This window comes from Tiliqua scincoides, chromosome 1, assembly GCF_035046505.1.
Source record: "Tiliqua scincoides isolate rTilSci1 chromosome 1, rTilSci1.hap2, whole genome shotgun sequence".
Taxonomy (NCBI): domain Eukaryota; kingdom Metazoa; phylum Chordata; class Lepidosauria; order Squamata; family Scincidae; genus Tiliqua; species Tiliqua scincoides.
In genome coordinates this window covers 152,441,395-152,463,299 of record NC_089821.1, presented here as the reverse complement: position 1 = coordinate 152,463,299, position 21,905 = coordinate 152,441,395, and the positions used below count along the sequence as shown (strand labels likewise).

Sequence of the window (21,905 nt, the reverse complement as noted above, 5' to 3'; positions counted from 1 at the left end):
ATCTCCAAATCCCCTTCATGGACCTGATCTACCTTCACGGGTCAATGTGAACTTGTGCCAGTGATATCACTGATGCAGGTCCATTGCAGCTGCTGAGGTTTACCCCGGAGCAAGGGGACAAATGTCCCCTTACCCCAAGGAGACCTCCAACAGCCAGAAATACCCCACAGGATGCAGCGTAACCCACACTGACACTGCTGTATCACTGCATAGGGATTTCCATTGGATTAGGCTATTAGAGTCAAACTTAAACAACGTACAGCCTTGAATTTGAAGATACAGGGAAAGAGACCATGCTTTTTCTTTAGAACCAACATGAAACAGTTTTAATTATTAATTTTTAAACGTTTCTGCTCTGCCTTTCAGCTAACAAAGCTCCCAGTACAGCTTGCAGAAAATCAAACACTGGGAAATCATTGCAATAGGAAAAGATGGACAGAAGGCATGGAGGGGGTGAACATATCTTGTTCGCTTCTTTCCTCTTCCTCCATCTTACAGGTCAGTTGGTGTTTGTTTCTCTGGTCACTGCATGGTAAAGAGGAGCACATTCCAAGCCTAAAGAAGCACCAGCAGGTGAAGGTGGCAGTCATGGTTCTCTGACTTGCTGATTTTCCTCCTCTTCCTCTTTACAAGGCAGCTGGTGTTTCTCTGGCCACAGTGAGATTTGAGCAGGACTGGCTATGTGACCATTCTGGCAACAGGCTGGCCAAGTGCAGGTTGACAGAGAGCACCCAGTGCCTGTTAGCCAGCTCCATCATCTTTTCACACTTTTTCACGGTGTATCTCTGACGTTCATATCTAGATGCATTCCCAGCATTCTCTCCACCAGCCATTAGAAGCAGCAGTAGCAAAGTTGGACATAATTTTAGGGAAGGAGTTGATGGGTCTGTGGCAGCAGCAGCAACTTACACCTCTCCTCCAGCATTCAGTGCTGCTTCTGCTCCTATATGCTGGCAGACTGAATGCTAGGATTGAAAGCTCCTAGCATTCTCCATGCTGGTCACTAGAAGAAGCTGAATGACAGAGGAGGTAAGCTCTCCTCAGTTTCCTCTTATGAGCTCCGTGAGTTCTTCAGAAGAACTTGAGCCACTAGCAGGCATCAGTGGTGCATGTTTGAGGAGGGATGTGTTGTATTTGCGCATGTCTGATGCAGCAAGTTCGGGTGGGAGGGGATGGGGATGGGTAGTGGAATTTGGGGGATAGCCAGTGGCAGTCCTGACACTATGCTGTTCTAGGATGAGTCTGAATGCGTCCCCGGTCACGTGACCTCCTGAGGGCCACCTGCGTCTGCTGCTTCCCCATCCGGAGGAGTTCTGCGGGCATTAAAATGTCACTTCTGATTTTCATAAAAAACCAGAAGTGATGTTTTAAGGCCTTCTGGAGGCTTCGAAGGCCTTCTGAGAGCTGGTGGGGGGGAACGTGCAACCTCTCCGGCCCTCAGAATGCCTCAGGGCAGGGAAGCAGCAGGCATTGGTGGCCTTCTGCATGGCACGGCTGGGAGCACCACTGCCCCCAAGCTGTGCCGCCCAGGAGCACTTGCACCTGAGGACTTTCCCCTAGGTATACTACTTGGAATAGCAAAATTGGAGGGGTGGGTTCAGGTGGCTGTTTGCCATGGACCATCTTGAGATGGGGCACTGTCTAAATTTTATGAATTAAAATAACAAATTGTAAGGTAAAACGGTTTAGCTCATTCTGCCTTTGTGTGCACTCCCTTACCAAAACATAACAGAAACATCCCAGTATGTAGAGGAGGAAACATCTCCCCAGCTTTGCTTTGAAATGATACTGAGAGGAAATTGTGACTCCTCAAGCAACAGTTTGAAGCTGTAGATGAACAGTTTTATTTACGGCTCTCTGTGATATGCTTCTGGGGTAGATGAGACAGAAGAGTCCTAGAGACAGGCTCTCTGTAGCTGGGGTGGTGAACATACGATGACAAAACTTTACTGTTATGTCCTGTAAAATTTGGAGGATAATCTTTCACCGCTTATTATAAATTGAATCTGTGTCGTGTTCAGTTTTTCCCCAGCATTTCTTTTGCTGTGATTGTAGGCTTCCTAAGGGTCCTTCTTCCAAAGATATGATGCTGGAAAGTTGAGAGTTCGTTAATCTCCGAAATAGAAACTGCCAAACCCCAAAGCATTGATTCGTGAAGCATTTCTTAGCTGTTTTCGACTTGCTTGACCTGCGTGATAAATGTCTGTCTCCATCTCTCACACACACTTATTCAGGCATTCTCTCACTCTCCTTCCCTCCTTCCCCTTTTCCTCTCTGTTCATGGCTTGCCTGCATGCCTAGTAAATTTCTTACTTACAAAGTACACCAAAAGCAGTTATTTAAACAACCAGATCCACAGAAGTATTTTACTCCTCTCACCCATCTTTCTTTTTACCTCCCCACCCCCTTTAACAAAAGGTTAGCTTAGTCTTGGAGGGATGTAAGCTCAATACTCCTGCTTGTGTTTACTGTAGCAGTCTAGTGCAGCCATCCCTCTGGAATTAATAATAAAACTTCCTCCTTTGTGCAGTGGTGGTGCCTCCCACTCTCAAAGCAGGAGGATGGTGTACCTTGCTTCTCCAGTGGGATCTCCGTGTCTGTCTTAGTCCTTACAAGGGGGTAGCTCCTCCCTCTCAGGTAGGTAGACCAGAGTCTTTTGGACTTCCTGAGGACTCCCCAGACTGGCCTAGCCTTTTGGCAAAAGCAAGACAGAGCTGGAAAATGCAGGGAAGGATCCCCTTTTTTACCTTTTCCCTCCTTTCCCTCTTCTCCCAGCTCCAGCAGGCAATCCTGCCTGCTGTTTCTTCCTTTTTTCTACCAGCAGGCTACTGCCTGCTTGGAGGCTCTCGCGTGGCTGCCTGCTTTAGAGCAGGGCAGCCACATCTATTTTTAAATTTGGCACCTTTCCACACCTGAGCCCAGCTTGCTGGGCCCACCCACATGTGCACTTAGCAGCCCGGACTCCAGGGCTGCCCGCATCTGACCCCAGGGCAGCCCTCCTCAGCCGGGAGCCCGTGTGACTGGGTTGCCCTCACCCGACCCCAGGGCAGCCCCTCCTCCACGGGCGCCGTGCGACTGACGGGAGCGCTCCGGGCTGCCCTTACCTGACCCAGGGCAGCCCTCTCTCTCTGTCTCGCGGCAGCAGCCACGCAACAGGTGCTCCGGGGCTGACCTCACCCGACCTCCAGGCTGCTCACCCCCCCACACTCAGCAGGGGCAAAACAGGCGAGCGAGCGAGCACTCCAGCCACAGACAACCTCCAGGGCCACTTTCCCCCAGCCGCTGCGGAGCTCCTTCCTTCCTCCAGAGCACCACGCGACAGGCGCCATCTTGGACTAGTGCCCCGAAGTGTGCGAAGACTAGCCCCCCCAGTGGGGCAGGGGCGACAGACACAGGCTCGTGGCGGCAGCGGGGCTGCCCAGATGCTTCAGCTACCTCCATTGGCAACAGGAAGGCAGCGGAGGACAGGACCACGTGCGTGGCGCCATCTTGGCCATTCGCCAGCCCGAGACTGGACCGAACCTTGGAGGAATGATGAGCCCCTCAAACTGGCGGAAGCTCCCCCTCACCCATGGCCACCCCCACAGAGGTCCCTGATTTGTCCACCCCCCCGCGGGGCTGAATGCCTTAGACTGGGGAGAGCTCTCAATGGCCATCCAGGACATGGCCCACGCCAGTGTCTCCACTGCCATGGAGACCCACCAGCAGCCACGGAGGGGTACCCTAGAGCAGGGGTGCCCAAACCCCGGCCCAGGGGCCACTTGCGGCCCTCAAGGCCTCTCAATGCGGCCCTCAGGGAGCCCCCAGACTCCAATGAGCCTCTGGCCCTCTGGAGATTTGTTGAAGACCACACTGGCCCAACGCAACTTCTCTCAGTGTGAGGGCGACTGTTTGACCTCTCGTGTGAGCTGTGGGATGACAGCTCCCTCCACTGCTTGCTCTTTCACAACTGTGATGCAGCAGCGGCAGCTAAGGAAAGGTCAGCCTTGCTTTTTGCAAGGCCTCTTATAGGCATTGAGCTATTGCAAGACCTTGATTCATTTATATAAGTTCATCTTCAATATATTCATTTATGTAAACTTATGTAAATTTATTCAAATTTTAAATGTAGATTAATTATTTATTTCCCCGGCCCCCGACACAGTGTCAGAGAGATGATGTGGCCCTCCTGCCAAAAACTTTGGACACCCCTGCCCTAGAGCATCCACCCACAGGGCTCCCAGCTTCCACCCCGGAGGAGGAGGATGAGGAGGACCCCCCACCCCCCCTCCAAGAGGCACGGGACGCCCTCCATGTGCAGTGTCACCCCCATACACACCCACCTCCAGGAGTAGGACCAGGGTGAGGGCAGCTCCCACGCCTCATCTGCGGAGGAGGGCGAGATATCAGGGGAAGAGGTTGAGACCCACAAGCCCCACCTCTTCTATGCTGAACAGTTCAACAAACTGATATCAGGGGTGCTCCAGGTGCTAGACTTGCAGTCTGAGCACCCTGAAAACACGGGCCCCAAGACCAAGTGGGCGTCCCCAACAGTATTCCTTAATCAGGAGGAAACCCCCCAATGGTTTCCCTTCCCTCCCTTCTTCCAACAACTGGTGGACAAGGATTGGAACAATCAAGCCAACAGCAGGGACTCCAGCAAACCTTCCACCAGGTTCTACAACCTGCCCACAGAGGTCATGACCCGCTTCAAGGCACCCCTGGTGGACACTCCAGTAGCAGCACTGGGATCCCTAGCCGTCCTTCCCATGGACAGCGACAGTCTCCGAAGGGACCCCACAGACAAGAAGGTCGAGCTAGCCACCAGGAGGGGATTTGAGGCTTCCTCTAATGCGCTGCAGGCCTCTGCCTCCCTCTGTGCCAGAACGTTGGTTCTCTGGCTTCAACAGTTCAGTGAGACCCACAAGCTACGCTCCACGGCTCGTTTGGATATCAGAAAGATGGCCTCAGCTGCCGCCTTTATAGCAGATGCCACAGCAGATGCCCTGCAGTTCTTGGCCAGGGCCACTGGAGTTGCCACGTGCTGCAGCACCTGACTGTGCAACTGGGACGTGGATGCTACCTCACGCGCCAGGGTCACCAGCCTCTCCTTCCAGGGAGCCAGTTTGTTCGGGGATGCCCTGGACCCAGTCCTCGTGAAGTCCAGAGGCAAGAAGAGGGTCCTGCCCACTAAGGAGAGGAACCCAAGGCCCGCCCAGCAGCCCCAACACCGGCCTTTTCACTCACCAAGAAGCTCTTAGCCCAGCACCTCAACTTCTCCGGCCCTTTTCGGAAGTCAAAGGCCTGTCTGGCACCCTAGGCAGCCTGCCCACAAGCCCAGAGGACAGCAGCCCCAGTGCTTTGGCGCAAAGGGTCCAAAGTCACAATGGCGACCAGCCATCCTCGTCCCACAGCATCAGCAGAAGGCTGCAACAGTTCACGGACAGATGGGATGAGGTGACCACCGACCAGTGGGTGCGGGGCACCATCTTCTGTGGGTATTCCCTGGAACTCTGTGTGACTCCCCCCAACCAGTTCTTCCAGGTCCCCAGACCCAAATGCCCGCTAAAACACAGCAAGACACTCGAGGTAATCCAACACCTCCTGCAGGTCAGGGCCATCGAACCAGTTCCAAGGGAGCAGTGGGGGTCCGGGGTGTACTCCCACCTCTTCACTGTGCCCAAGAGATCCAGCTGCACCAGAGCCATCCTCGACCTCAAGTGGCTCAAAGATAGATGCACCAACAGAAATTCAAGATGGAGACCCTACGCTCCATCCTGATGTCCATCAGAAGGCACACCTACATGACCTCACTGGTCCTCCAGGAGGCGTACCTGCACGTGCCCATCTTGCCCGCCCACCGCCGCTACCTCAGGTTCTGCTACCTGAACCAGCACCATCAGTACAGGGCACTTCCTTTTGGCCTATGTTCAGCACCAAGTGTCTTCACAAAGATCCTCATTGTGTTGATTGCGCACTTGCGCACAAGGGGTGTGGCCACCTTTCCGTACCTGGATGATGTCCTTCTGAGATCAGCCTCGCCAGAAGAGGGTGCCCTACACCTGCGCCAGACCATACAATGTCTTCGGAACCACGGGTTCTTCATCAACTTGGAGAAGTCACCTGACACCCTCACAGACTATAGAACACCTGGGAACAATCATCAGCACCTCCCAGTTCAAAGTTTTCCTGCGCCCAGAGTGGCGGACCAAGACTGCAAACCTGATCAACGCTGTCCTTTGATCCCCCAGACCGGACATACTGATGTTGTCCCGTCTCCTGGGCATGCTGACCTCCTGCCAAGACATCATTCCCTGGGCCAGATACAGGGCACAATCCCTCCAGCACCTGCTGCTGCCCTTCCAGGACTTCATCGTCACTCAAAGGAGCAAGCGTGTCAGACGCCCTCACTCTTATTATTATTATTATTATTATTATTATTATTATTATTATTATTATTATTATTATTAATAATACATGTATTTATATACCGCCTTTCTTGGTCATCAGATTTCTCATACTTTATTCAAGGCGGTTTACATGGGCAGGCAGTTCTAAATCTCCGTAGGGATTTTTACAATCAAAGAAAGGTTCTATCTTTCAAGAACCACAACATTTCAGATGGATCTTTTTGATCTGGTATCACATTCTGGCCTCCAATTTCCTCCCACGCAAGCTGGCAAGCAGCCCCTTCATCTCTCACATGGAGGGCAGCCAATAATAATAATAAAACTTTATTTTTATCCCACCCTTCTCCCTAACGGGACCCAGGGCGGCTAACAACATATTAAACAAACAGATTTTTAAAAAAACACATTAAGCAGATAAAAACATTTAAAAACACATTACAGAGGCCATAAAAATAGTAGTCAGATTAAAAGACAGAATAAAAGAGCAAGTCACCGAGGAATCAAGCCTGTAAAAAACTAAAAGATGTATAAAAATGTTAAGACGCTTCTTTGCTCACAGCAAAGAGCAGGTGGAATAACTTGGCTCAGCTTGTCAGCTGCTTCAAGGTCTCACCATTCATGGTGCCGGTGGCCTCGAACTGGCGACTTGTGGATGTTATCTTCAGGCAAACTGAGGCTCTACCCTCTAGACCAGACCTCCTGCCCTCCTGTCTTAAGGACCTTCGATAGTGGATGCGGCCTCACAGGTTGGACCAGGGTTCGCTGATCCAGATACACCACAGAGCCGCCCTGCTCACGAACACGAGTCTCCAGGGATGCAGGGCCCACACCTCCGAGGCGGTAACGCAGGGCCGCTGGTCCCCAAACGAGAGTACAGCTCCCATCATCCTGCTAGAGCTGAGGACCATTCGACTGGCCCTGCTGGCCCTCCCCCAACTCAAGGACCAGGATGTACTAGTGTACACTGACAACATCGCGGCAAGGGGACACCAGGTCAGCAGCACTGCAGATGGAGGCGCGCAGACTGATGCTGTGGGCAGAAAAGAACCTTAGGTCCATCAGAGCCGAGCACATCGCCCGACTGGAAAACACAGCAGCGGACTGGCTGAGTCACCAGGACCTCAACCATTCAGAATGGAGGTTTCACCCGTAGGTCTTTGCATGGATTAACGGTCAGTTTGGTCCAGTGACCATAGACCTGTTCGCCAGCAGCCACAACCACCAGCTGCCGGGGTTCTTCTCCTGAGGACGCTGTCCGGAAGCAGAGGGGATGGACGCACTCCACCAACGGTGGCCCCAAGGGGTAATGTATGACTTTCCCCTCACAAAGCTCCTACAGAGGGTCCTCACGAAGGTCAGGCTAGAGCAGGCCAAGGTCCTCCTCATAGCCCCAAACTGGCCCCACCAGCCCTGGGATCCGGACCTGCGGGAGCTGGCCACCTCCCCACCCATTCCCCTTCCCCAGTGCCCAGACCTACTGTCACAGGGCCCAATCCTGCATCCCCAGATAGCCAAGCTCCATCTAGCTGCCTGGAGATTGAGCGGAAGAGACTAGCCAAGTCAGGCCACTCCCCCGCCATCCTGGCTACTCTTCTCTCCGACTGGTGAGGATCCACCAACCGGGTCTACAATGGAACCTGGAGGGTCTTAACTGAATGGTGCCGACCCTGGAATCTTGACCCGGAGAGGATCCGGGTCAAGGACTTTCTGAGCTTCCTCCAGGCAGGCCTCGACAAGGGACTCAAGCATGGCCACCCTTAAGATGCAGGTCTCAGCGGTCGTCCTGGGGTCCCCCAAGGGAAGGGTCCTGGTGTCGCACCCCCATGTTCGAAAATTCCTCAAGGGAGTGAGCCTCCTCAGTCCGCCCCCCCCCCGTGACCAGGGCCCCCACATGGGACCTGACCCTGGTAGTGAGTGCGTTGACGAGGCCTCCTTTTGAGCCTATGGCGACATGCTTGCTCAAGCCACTATCGCAGAAGACCGCCTTCCTGGTGGGCGTCACTTCTGCCAGAAGGGTGTCCTAGCTGGCAGCCCTCTCAGTAGCCAGTGAGCTCTGCCGGATCCAGGAGGACAGGATTGTCCTCCACACCAACCCTACCTTCCTACCCAAGGTGAACTCCCTGTTTCACCGGTCGCAGGAGGTGGTGCTGCCCACTTTCTGCCCCAATCCTTCTCATCCCAGGGAGCAGGAATGGCTTGCCCTTGACTTGTGTCGGGCGGTGAGCTTTTATCTCTCCAGGACCTCCGCCCACTGGCGTTCAGAAGCCTTGTTCGTCTTATACCAACCCAGTGACCAGGGCAGGAAGGTGTCTCCCTTCAACATTTCCAGATGGGTTAGAGAGGCCATAGCCGAGGCCTACAGGGCCTCTGGCAAGGAACCCCCAGGGGCATAGTGGCTCACTCCCTCAGGGGAGCCGCCACCTCAACAGTATTCAGGGCTCACCCCTCCCTGGAGGCAGTGTGCAGTTCAGCTACCTGGAGCTCGCCCAACACCTTTATCAAGCACTACAAGATGGACGCCTTCGCCTCTGGGGATGCAGCCTTCACCAGGCATGTCCTCCAGAGCGTAGCACTATAGGCTTGCAGCAGCTCCCATCCTTGAGGGGCACCGCTTGGGCACATCCCACTTGTAAGGACTAAGACGGACATGGAGATCCCACTGGAGAACGGGGAGATTTGTACTTACCATTAATCCCCCTTCTCAGTTGTCGCCATGTCTGGATTAGTTCGCCTGCCCTCGCAGCTGTGTAAAAAAAAAGAAAAAGAAAAGAGAAGTAAATATAACGAGGAGTAGAACAGTGAGGTCAGGGAAGGGCAGAGCAACACAGAGTAGCAATGGAACTAGGGTAGGGTCTCGCGCCACCTGGGCCCATTCTGCACTCATCCCCAGAGCTGACATGCAATGCAGCACATAGCAGCAGACGACCGCCACTGCAGTGCCATCCGGAAGGACTCGAGACATCTAGCATCCGAATATATCCCACTGGGGAGGGGTTCTTCTTGAAGCTTGGACAGCCTGGGGAGTCCAGGCAGCCCCTCCCCTCAGGAAGTCCAAAAGACTTTGGCCTGCCTACCTGAGAGGGAGGAGCTACCCACTTGTAAGGACTAATCCGGACATGGAGACCACTGAGAAGGGGGATTCATGGTAAGTACAAATCTCCCCATTTTCTGCTGCCCTCTGTTTTCACCCTGGAAGCCACTACCACCACCAAAATTGCACCTTATAGAAAGATTCTTCCTAGACTTTTAATCCTTTGTGAGTTTCTTTAAAAGAACTGATCTCAGATTCCTCTAAGCTAGCTAAATCGCCAGTTTATTAGAGAGTTCGTTTCTAATTACCACAGAAATGTTTTAAGAATTGAATAGTCTTTCAGTGGCAATTTGTTAGCTAAATCTCATTTGGCTTATTATGAAGCAATTGGTGAAAGTTCAAAGTGGACTTTGATGAAATCTAGTAATTGGTTGTCAAGTTTAATTGACATACTTGATGTAGTTCTGTCTCTGAGCTTGTTGATGAGGGATTTTTCAGAGGTTGCTGGTGATAAGGTTGTGTCAGACTGAGGGTTGCAGCTTCGGGATGTGGACTAGGAATGCGAGGGGCTTTCTCTATATCTCTTTGCTCACATGCTACTTGGAGTTGTAAGCTAACCCAGATTTTTCCACTCCAACCACCTCTTGCTAACCAGAAGCTTTAACCTGTTTTTGTTCACATGATCACATCTTGGGATAGAAGAGAAATGAGAGAGAAGCCCCTAATCACCATGATTTTCTCTTGTACTCTTTTAACTTAAGTCAGCCATTGACCATTGAATATTTAAACAAACAGATGATCCAAGAGACATAAAGGGCTGTGAGGTAAGAATAACTAATTGTGTAAAGAAGCCATAATGTTCTGATCTGAGCACACTTACATGGGAGTTTCATCGAATTTAATATTGAGTTTTTTTACTTACTATTTGTATATTTGAATATAGCTTTCTGTCAAAACAATCGTGGCAGTTTACATTTTAATAATGGTTTATAATCTAAGGTGTAGCATACAAGGGGGGGAAAAACCCGGCAGGGGATTCCACTGTCACTTGTGAATTATATATAGTACACGAGTTCTGGGCAGGGGGAAACCTGGAAGTCAATTGAGCCAAAGGAGTGTCTGTCTTGCCTCTCCCTCATTTTTCCACATACTCCTGAAGAAGTGGAAAGATGTGAACAAATATAAGTACCTTAACTCTTTTTTTCCTTATACATAATGCCTAATCAAAAGTATTTTTAACATATGTAAATATACATGCTTTTTCATAGGTTCAGATGAAGGTTTGAGTCTAGGAAATGGAATGTTTTAGTTCATCTCCAGCTTTATTTAGGGATGGACTGTACAAAGTGTGAGATTCTGTGGCATATTTTTATCAAAACATTTCAGCCCAAGTTTAGCTTACAGTTTATATCCTTCATGCGATCAAGGTCAGAGCACTCTAAGTGAAAACAGTGAATTCATTTTGTTGTATACATTATATATTGATGCCGGAAGTGTCTTGATTACTCTGAGTTCTTCGATGTTCTTTCAAGTGCTACTTTGGAAAGTGGGGGGGGGGGGGGATGACATTTTTGCAAATATTACATTATATCAAGAGCTTCAGAATGAGGTCAAAGGTATGCAATATATCTTTTGGCTTTTATGATCAAAAGATTATCAAAATACACATGATGCACCCTTGAAATTCCAAAAGAGTAAAAAAAAAAAAAATTGACTATGCTTCTGTTGGCCAATGAAGATGTAACATGAGCCATCTCAACAAAATGGACAGTGAGGTTGCGTATTTCCTCTCTTTTATACCCAGTCCCAATCTTCTGCCTTTCACACACAGAGTCCCCTTGCCTGTAACTGTGGTTTGGTGTTGCACCTGCACATATAGTTAACCCTAACATGAGTGTATTGCATTTGAAACTGAATGGAAGCGAACTAAGGATTGTAGCAGGGCTGGCTCTGTGTTTGAGAAAGCCCTTGAAAAATCTGCCAATGCCTTAGGTTTCTCGGGCAGCAATAGAGAGTTTTACGTTTTGTTAGACAGCTTAACTTTTTGTTCCTGGCTTTGGTAGCAGCAGCAGCAGAAAGAGCTCTTGGTAATGGTATCCTCTACCATCTTGGTTTCACAACATTGCCCTTAATTCATCTCCAGGTTATTGTGCACAACTGAAGTTGGTGGTAGCTGTTTGAACTCTTTCTGCTACAATTACCAAAGGTGGTGGCAAAAAGGGGCAGGCAGCAAGTGCCAAGGGGACTACCAGATAAGGAAGAGCAAGACAGATATCAGCACGGGTCCTGTTGGGTCCCTGGTATCTGTCACATTGACAGATACGTTGCAATTATATATCACTGTTATGGTTGGGCTGCACAATTTGTTCCTCATCAAACTGAGCACGTGCCACCAGCCACATGGTTTGACGTACCCCAAGGACTTGTGCCACATTGCTTTTGTAATTTTGGGCAGCATTAACACGTGGTTTATTGAACTCTTGATGAACCGCCACATATAGTTCGTCGGCTGCTTTCCGCTTGGTGGGTCACAGTTGTGCAAATTTGTCTTCAGTATTTTTAGTATTGTTTTGCTTCATAAATACATGTCAGAATCTGTAATTTCTTTTAATCTTGGCAGTCCATTCTTCTCACAGTTTTAGGTTTTGTTCATTACATTCCAGGGAGATAGTCTGAATCTTGCTGCAAACACACTCCTCCTAGTGAGGAGAAATAATGAGTAAAGTGGGTTTTTGTCAAACCACAACTGTTTGAACATGGTATCTCCCTGACCATTTCATCCGTCCCTAGAAAGAATTGACATTTTTGACTGTGTTCTCAGTGCTGTACCACATCCAAGCAAATGCACTAGGAACATTTCAGGCCCTTATTGTATTCCCTGTGATAAAGGGTGAAAGATTTGGGTGGCCTGTGTTAGATGGAGACTTCTAAATGTCTAAAGTGAATTTTAATCATTCTAAAGAAGCTTACATGAGATTTGGAAAGATATGATAAATGTTGTGCTTTTTAAATTTTTAGAGTGGGGTTTTTGAGTGAGGTGAGGTTAATGTACATCTTCAAAGGCAACTTGTATTCTAATTTCCATTTAAAATCAATTAAGTCAACTTGTGACCCCCATTATAAAAATTATAATGAACATTGCACTTAAGACTCTCATTGTAACATCTTAAATACAATGTCAGAGTTCTGCTGCTGTGTTTTGTATATTTCTTTAAACACTTGTTCATCCAAATAATTTTCAATTACCAGCATTAATTCTAAATTGTTATGAATAGGATGAGGGGATGGGAACATGGTCATTCATTTTATATTGCCTTATGAGCAGTTCACTTTGTAATTTCAAAATGTCTGTCATTTTACTTAAACTGATTTAGGTTTATTAAAGCACACTTTTACTGGTACAGTTTTCTTTTAGGTTCAGAGGGAAAAATAATAAAATGAATTAGTATAATTTAGTTTTTCGTAGCTACACGGAAGCATCCCAACTACATATTTTTCTTCAGAGAGAACTCCTTTGCATTGAACAGATTGTATTATTTTTAGCTGATTGCATATGAATGTTTAATTGAAGACCATTTAAGTGTTTTACAGAAATAAATATTGCTTCATAATAAGGAATCGTATAGAGCATATAGGGACAGAGAATTATTCCATTTTAACCATGCAACTGCTTTCTGGTTTCCTTAATAGCTTCCTTCAGCTTCCATTGCAGAGATTTTAATTTTCCCAAAATTGCCATATTGAAGTCTTAATTCCTTTCTATTACTGTGCTCTGAGACCTTTTATGATGATGAGCAAAATTAGTCTTTTTAGCTAGTAATTACTTAAATTACCTTAATTATCTAATAATGTAATGTCAGCAACAAAAATTTATATATACTGCAGCAGAATCATTATAATGCTGATTAAAGTAATTGTCAGGTCCTAAATACTAGCATGTCTTTTCCCAAAGCCAAGAATTTTTACAATTTCATGTGCCTTACTCAGTGTAATTTGGCTTGAGGTGTTTATCATAGCAGTCAGTGATGGCCAGAAAGGTATTTGGGATAATTAGCTAAGTGATTCATAATTGCCAAAACATCTGTCAGAATTAATCCTAGCAAGGTAACAGTTTTTTTTTTCTTTTAATCAAAAATATCCTTATAATACACTTGGTAAAAATTGCCCTGTTGGAGTAATTGGATAGGCACTTGGGAGAGAAATTCACCCCATACCATGGTCTCATTTTTGCTTGAACTGTACTGTATACCATGTGTGCCATAAGCTCTTGTAACCTTATGTTTCCAGTAAAGCTTTTGGACCACTCTTAGATCCATCTTTTGGATCCTTGTAGTAAAACTAATTTATTTCCCCTCAGTTAATTTGTTCACATGAACAAACATCTCGTGTTGGGCTTGTTGTTTGCTGGAATATTTACCCTAATTTTCACTGTGTTTTCCTCCCTTGTTAGGACTAACAAGGATTGAGAAGAAGATTGTGTCAACTTGATACAAGGCTTCCTGACTTGTTTAATGCACCTCTAAACTTTGCTGGAATTGCAGAAACCTGTATGAATCTAAACTTCTGACAGCCTGGCTTTAAAAAATGCTTACTAATTAGAAAAAATGGTGCTAAAGAAAATGAAGAGAAAATGTAGTTCGTGGAATCTGTTATTATTTAAGAGTCAAAATTTTGACGCATTAGCAAAATTGCAAACCAATATTGCTATGCTTCTTTTGTAAAATCTGCATCTCAGTTTTTAAAATACAATACATGGGACTTAGATGTGCTTACGCAAGTGTCACCTAAATGTTTTCCATTGTGTAGCTCATGGGCAGCCCAAACCTCAAGGCGGCACTACTGCCAGGTTCAGCAGCACCAAAACAGCTACCATAGCATCCTGCTGCCCCATGGCAGTCACCAGAGGTCTCCTTGGGGGAAGGACACTTTTGTCCCTTTCTTCTGGGGAAAGCCCCAAGCCCTGCAATGGGGCTTTCCAAGTCTGCGCTGGCTATTCTGCTGGCACAGACATGAGAGACTCTGTGCTGGGCCTTGTGGCCCAACACATAGTTCTGGATCTGACAGAGCAGAGCTCTGCCAGTCCCATCCCCTGCTGTCCCGGTTCTTCCCCTTGCCCCATTCCACCCACTCCTCACTTCTCCCTGCCCAATACTTACCACCAATGGCTCCTCTTCTCTGGGTGTCGCAGACATGCCTTATGGCACATTTGCAACATCCAGCGCCGGTGGTACACTCGTACTGCTGGCACTAAAGAGTTCAGGATTGGTCTGTAAGTGTTTCTCACCATTTCAGTTTTCTGCTATCCAAATGCTCCTAGACCATTTAGGGCAAGTGAGGCTCTTATCTTAACTGTAACTGGTTGGCTATTTTGATATGTGATGCATCACATTTGAGCTTTGGTTTACCTATTAGGCTTGTAATTGTAGCTTTAATTGACAGACTCAGATCTTAAATAGCAATACTGTTTTTTTAGAAATTTGAAGTCATATAAACACTTCATAAAAATACACATAAAACACGTACTACAACCTCAAAGAAAACTGTACAGCAAAAGCAAAGTAGTCATAGTAAATCTTGTTTCCTTGATATCTTGATATCTCTCTATTATATATTTGGAAAAAAAGAATAAAATAAGTCTCTGTCAGCCCTTCATTTCATCTTCCATTATTTGGAATTTTTTCTCTGTCTAACAATCTATTTCCTCTTATCCCTATTCATCAAAACCACAGATCATTAACTTTTTTCTTCTGTATGCAAAATGTCAAAAAATCAGTTTTTTTGCCCATTGAATGATACATTCTTTAACCGGTTCATCTTCTGTCTCATATTTTGGTAGCCATTCATACATTTTACTAAGCGCTTGTGTTTCTTCTGTACCTAACTACCTCTCTAATTGTGATTTTCCGTCCTCAAATCCTTATAATTTTGACATCTAATTTAAATCTTTCAGAAGGTTGTAGTTATAAAAACCATTGACAAACCTTTCTTTCAATAGTTCTTCTCTTGTATTCATTTTACAATCTCCTTGCACAGACGTTAGTAACTTTCTGTACAATATCCAGTTTTCTCCACCAGTTTTCCTTTGTCGAAACAAAGCCTTCTGTGGAGAGATACATAATGGAATTTTTGTGTAAAATCTATTTTATATTTATTCCATATCTTTAGTATCGAATGTCGAATATAGTGATGCTTAAATTCTGCATTTACTTTTACTTTTTTCATACCACAGATATTCATGCCATTCAAACCTTAAGTTATTTCAATACTTAAATAGCAATACTGTTAAGGAGAATATTGACCTGGACTAGTACAGAGCCATTCATATGGTGCAGCAGCTCATGCTACAGAGTGGGTGAGGGTGTGGGAAGGAGGCAGTTTCCTCACAGCCCCACCAACATTCCAAAAGAGATTTGTGATGTCATGGAAATAATTGTGCAAACTTTTGTGGGGCCAGCCAGCAGCCGAACAAATGTGCTACTCTCCGGCTCTTGAAAGGCACTCTGTTTTTTCCCAAAAACTGCGGATCTGAGGAGATCTGAGGATTGTTTGTCAGGAGAGACAAACTTCACCATGTGACGGCACGATTCCTGGGGAGATAAAGCCCGGCCAGGGGGCTTTCCCAGGAGATTCCGCCTCTTGGCAGCAATGGTGAAGAATTCATTTTGAATCAAGCTGAAGGCCCCTGCAGGGAAAGACGTTGAAAGACTTAAATAAGCGTTATTCCGTTTGTGTATGCCTGGCGTGGACTGAGTAATTTGATTGCCTGATTTGTTTTTTTGCCTTGAGAATGGGGGGGGGAAGGTTCCCCCCCCAGCTATATATAGGTGTGAGGAGAAATCGTAGAAGAGATTTACCAAGCTTGCTATGGATATATGAAAATATAATTACAACTTTACGACTTTGAATTTAAGTGGATTATAAATTAAATGTCCTTGAAAAGTTTGTGTATTGGAGCATTTATTGCCTTGGTTTGTTACTATTGTTTGGGAGTGCCTGAGGGAGCGGCTGGATGTTTTGACATTCCTGCGGTCGGACATTCCTGTATTGCCAAGGTTACAGGTCTAAACAAGGTAAGAGAAATATAAATAAAACAGTGCGCCAGTGACATCTAGTGGATTTTAAAAGACATTGCAAGAACTGGATTTGTGTTTATAATTGAAGCAAGGAAGATAATACGCTGAAGACATCTAGTAGCCTTAAAGAACATTGTGAGCAGAAGGAAAGAAGAAGGAAGATGATGGGCAAAACAGTGAAAGTTTGAGGCTCGCCAGCGTCGGAGACAGAACTTGGAAAATTAGTACAAGAGGAACCGAAAGGGAAAGACTGGAAACAGACTGTGCAAGACAATATAGAAACACTGTTGGGGATGGTACAGCAACTGACAAACCAATCTGTACAAACTCAGGCTAGTATGGATGCTTTAACTAAATGATTAGATGATCTTACTGGACAACTGATGGAGGTGAAAATTACATCAGAAGAAAATAAACAAAAGATTGAGAGATTGGGGCAAAAGATAAGGAAAGATCAAGCTAAAATATCGGAGATAGACGAAAATCAGCACGATGCAGAGACAACGTTAATGGAAATTCAGATGTCAGCTCAAGTGCTGATTTCTTGAGTACAGTGATGAAAGATGAGATAAGAAAGGAAGAAAAGGAGGAAGAGAAATCGAGAAGAAAAGAATTAGAAGAATATAGACCAGAAATGGAGTTGGATGAAAAGAAATCAGATGATTTAGGAACAACAGATGAATCAGAGAGGGAAGAACCTAGAGGAGCGAGTAAGAGGCGCTCAACAATAGCAACAAGAAAAACACAAAAAGAGAGGAAGACCAGTAAAAAGAAACATGATGACTAATGAATAAGGCATTGTTGGTGAATAAAAAATTAGGAGAAATTTTTGTAGCTTCAGATGAAAAAAAAAGTGTTGCTCTTTATGTTAAAGAAAGATTGAGAACAAAATTAATATATGCATTATAAGATCGACTATTGGACTTTGAGATGTAATAAGAAACAGTAAAACAATGCATGATAAAATGAGTGTAAAATATAGGCCATAATATCACAATGGATCAATGGGAACAGATTTGTAAGCATAATTTAAAAAAATTTACTAGAGCAACAAATTTTATATTATTTTAGATATTATAAAGAAAATGATGTATGTTTAGTTATTATGATTTTAACAGTAGTGAGGATCTTATATGTTAGATAATGGAAGGATTCTAAAATACTAATGAAAAATGAATTAATAGAGAAAATAATGAATGTGACGGAAATGGGCAGAATTTTAGAAGTTTTGGATTAACGATGAAAACCGACACAAATTAAGCAAGGGAAAAATGCTTTTATACTTGGTTGAAAAGTTTTAGAAATATATGATAGGGCATTTTGATGATTATATTACATATATTATATTTGATATGATATGATACATGTACGATGAATGAAAAATGATATTAAGAGGTAAATTTAGAAGAGGAATTGATCAAGATATGTAATGATTTATTAGTTTTAGTGATATATGATGATATATAATTTCCTGCGCCCTTTGTGTTTTTTTTTGTAGTGGTGTTATGTTTTTTGTGTTATGTGTTATGCTTATTTGTTTATAGTTGTTTTTGGAAAATAAAAAAAATGAGATTGTGATGTCATGGAAAGAATTGCGCAAACTGCTTGCGACACAGCAACAGTGAGGATGTGAAACAATTTAAGTAGCCTCTGCATGGCTGCTATACCATATAACCTGACCCAAACAATAGCCTGAGAAATGAACATTTCAGCTAACCGAATACAATGTGACTTGAAGTACCATTCTTTGTTTGATGGAATCCTGCTGTGATGTGACTGGAAACAGTATTGACATGGATGGCTTTAAATGAGCAGAATCTAGGTTTAGAACTTCTGGAATTGTTACATCAAAGAGGCAGTGATCATTCTTTTTATGCTTGTGTGTTCTAAAGAAAGGAATTGAAAAGTAAGTACCCTCCCCTTCTCTCAATCTTCATCTTTTCCATTAGCTTAAAAATAGTAGCCAATCCTTCCTAGGCATCTTCATGCGGATAGCTAAAGAAGGTCAGAGAGATTTCTGGCTGGCCATAGGTTTCTATACCGCTTTCAAGAGATTCTGTAAGGTTGCTTGTCAGATTTGGATGGGGGAAAATTATGTTTGATGGAAGCATTGTGGATGGTCTTCAAAGGACTATTACAGGATATCTCTGCTTATGGGTAAGACATACTGTCTTTCTTTCTACATCACAGGCTTCATTGCAGAGGGAGACATCCATGTTCCTGAGCTGTCTTCAGAGAAAAGAAATGAATAAATGTGTGAAAAGACGCTAAAAATATGGACATCTTTTTTAAATTTCAAAGAATACTTAGATTTATCTTATTCTTGAACTGATATTATTTCAAAGCCACTTTGAAAGTTTAGCCTTTTGTGATGTGTGAAACTTTCATTGCAAATGAGAACTGAGAAGTTAAAAAAAAAGAAGCAAAAAATAGGATTGTGGAATTGTGGTATTGTTAAATAACAGTTTTTCTTAGCATCTTCATCTATCCTTTTCTTAAAAGATAATTTGTATGAGCTTCCTAGTCATATATACCATGATCTCCAAAATTTTTTTGCTGTGGCCAAGTTTTAATCTGGAAAAGTTTACATATGCAAACAGATAAAATGTGAATATTACAACCTTAAATAGGCATTTAAATTTCCTCTAAAACAGTTCAACACTATGAAGCATTTTCATTCAAGTACCAAAAATGCAAATTATCTACATTTGCAATAAGTCATCAAATGTTTCTTTTAAAAAAAATACTGCAAAACACTCCAGGGTTTTTTAGTAGTTGATTAATGATTTGTTTTGAATTCTAATTCTTTTTGTTTTCCATATTGCATTTCCAAAGAGATTAGTAGAATAGTAAATACTGTACAATCAGCAGCAGTGTGTTTTGGAATGAGCAGGCTTGAGTCAAAGAGAAATGCTTAAACAGAGTCAAAGCTCTTTTTTTTTTTTTTTTGCAAAGTATTGACCAGAGGGGATTTGGAATGCTATGGTAGAATGGATCCCCTGCTCACCAAGCCAAAGACAACCCACCAAACATGCCTTATGTTTGGTGCTTGAACAAGTACACATTTTTTTTGTTTGCAATCAGAAACAGATAGCTTATCAAGCCGTGTGCCACAAAGCATGACTGGTGAACTGCCATTGGCTTGGTAGGTTAAAATGGCACAGGTGTGTTCTGTAAACAGATTTTATCTTCACTCTGTATTCCATGTATTCTGTCACAAATAGCAGAATCCTATGCATGTTTATTCAGAAGTAAGGCCCACTAAGTTCAATGAGACTGACCCTCAGAAAGATTTGCATTGGATTGCAGCCCAAAATGGATACAAATCTGCAGTCTACACATGAAATTAACATTTTGCTATACTTCAGCTGCTTTTGTAATCTCAGTTGAAGTGGTTGTAGCTACTCTGTAAAAGATGAGTGTTGTTCCACATTAAGAAATCTGAGTGGTCCCCAGGCTTTTTAAAAATCCCCTTCGAAACAGATAAGCAAAATGACCATTATCATATAAAGCATATGATTGATGTTATAGGGATTAATAGGAAGAAAATGGGGTTTGTCTGCACTGGTAATTGAACACAAATCTATTTCTTACCATTAATGTATTTTCTACATGAAAATTGATGGGGAATTGTTATAGACATGGCAGAGTCATAACATATCACCCCAGAGCCCAGGGCAGTGACATCATAATATCATGCAATGTCATGATGTCACTGCCCTAGGTTTCTCTCCAGAGGATGGGGCTTCACGTTCCCCATTATTCTGGCTTCTGTGGAGGCTAGAAGCCTTCAGAGAAGCTGGAATAGGTCGTGTGAAGCCAGCAGTGCCCCGCCATTGGGGAGAACATCTCTTCCTGTTCTCTCTGAGGGCAGAGCTTCTCACATCTCATTCTGGCTTCTGTGAAGTCTGGGAGCCTTCACAGAAACCGGAACAGGACGTGCAAAGCCAGCATTGCCCTGCCCTCATGGAGAAACCAGAGGTGACTGGGTGGAGCCTGGATCTGGCTTTGCACAAGTTACACCTGAGATATGATAGAAAGTTACAGTAGCATGCTTGAAAGCAGTACCACTTTGAAGAAGTGTGAATTTCCCTGGTGTAGCTTATTGTGGCATAAATATGTTTGTGGGCAGAAATCCCACATTAACTGTGGGATCTGGTCATCTTGAGTCTGACATTAGAAGGAAGATGGCGGTGTCTAACAAGGACGCATAATATGGAGTCTGATATTGTCATCAGTTTTCTGTCCTGCTTTCATTGTTCTTTTTTCCACAAAAGGTGATACTCATCAATCAGCTGGTTTACTTCCTTTGTACCTGTGTAGTCATAGAATTTGCCTGCAGTACACCCACTTTTATTATATATCTGATTTCATGCCAAAACAGATTCAAGTTGAGTATCCCTTAGTCAGACTGCTTGGAACAGGAAGTCGTCAAGATTTCAGATTTTTCCGGATTTTGGAACGTTTGCATAAATATACAGTGTGCCCGGAACCCCGCTTTAATGCCTAAGGAGGGAATGCCGGGCTCCCATTGGAGAAGGGGGTAGCAGTGGTGTAACTGGACACCAAGGGAGAGAGGTAAGCCTTCCTTACCTCCTGTCAGCATCCAGTGCTGCCCCTGTTGGCAGGTGGAGTGAATGCTTGGAGCCCAACATTCTCTCTGAGGGCATCAGAGGAAAGGTTACAGTGCTGGATGTAAGGTAGAGAAGTAAGCCCCCCTCTCACATCTGCCTTAAAGCTGAACCTCCATTTACCTCTCTCAGGTGTTACCAGTCCATTCTAACACCCTATTCATTACTGTTCACTTCACTTTCCACTGCTAGGACAGAGAAGAAGAATTCTGTATACTGCATAGGGTCCTAGTACTCATCAAATGGATAAAGTTGGTTAGGATATTTGTGCCTCTGCACTTTCTCTGCCAGAAATGCCTGGAAGTCTTTTTTGAAGCTGCTTCAATCTTTTTCTGTGTATTGCAGCCTTTAACACAAGTCTGTTTCCTAGAAAATGTCCACCATAAAACCTTTTCCTTAAATACTTTGGGGAGCCAGCCATATATGGTATAAGATTGTCTAACTTCAGTGAGTGTACAGCAGGGATTAATTTATCTTCAGTTGCTCAGTTTGTTGTTTGTTTGCTTGCAGGACTGGAATTATTTAGGGCCCATGGCTTCAAAAACCACAAATATTGCAAAAATAGAACTAATGAGCTTGGTGTGTTTTGATCGGCTGAAAGCTGCGAATATCCTTACACCTTTAGGAGTATGACTAAATCAGTGCATATGTTATAGAAATATGTTGCCCAGTACTAAATTCTACAACAAAAGCAGGGGGCTTGCAAAAAAAAAGGGTAGCAAGACAAGGGTAGCCAAACCATTGATTTGAATATCTTGTTGGATAGTTTCTTCTAAAAAGA

General features: G+C 44.6%; 1 protein-coding gene across 1 annotated transcript in view; it reads left to right on the top strand.

Annotated features, from left to right (window-relative positions):
* Positions 1-21,905, top strand: part of KLHL29 (kelch like family member 29) — a 298,936-nt gene that overhangs the window by 78,519 nt on the left and 198,512 nt on the right. The gene's annotated exons all lie outside the window — the stretch shown is intronic.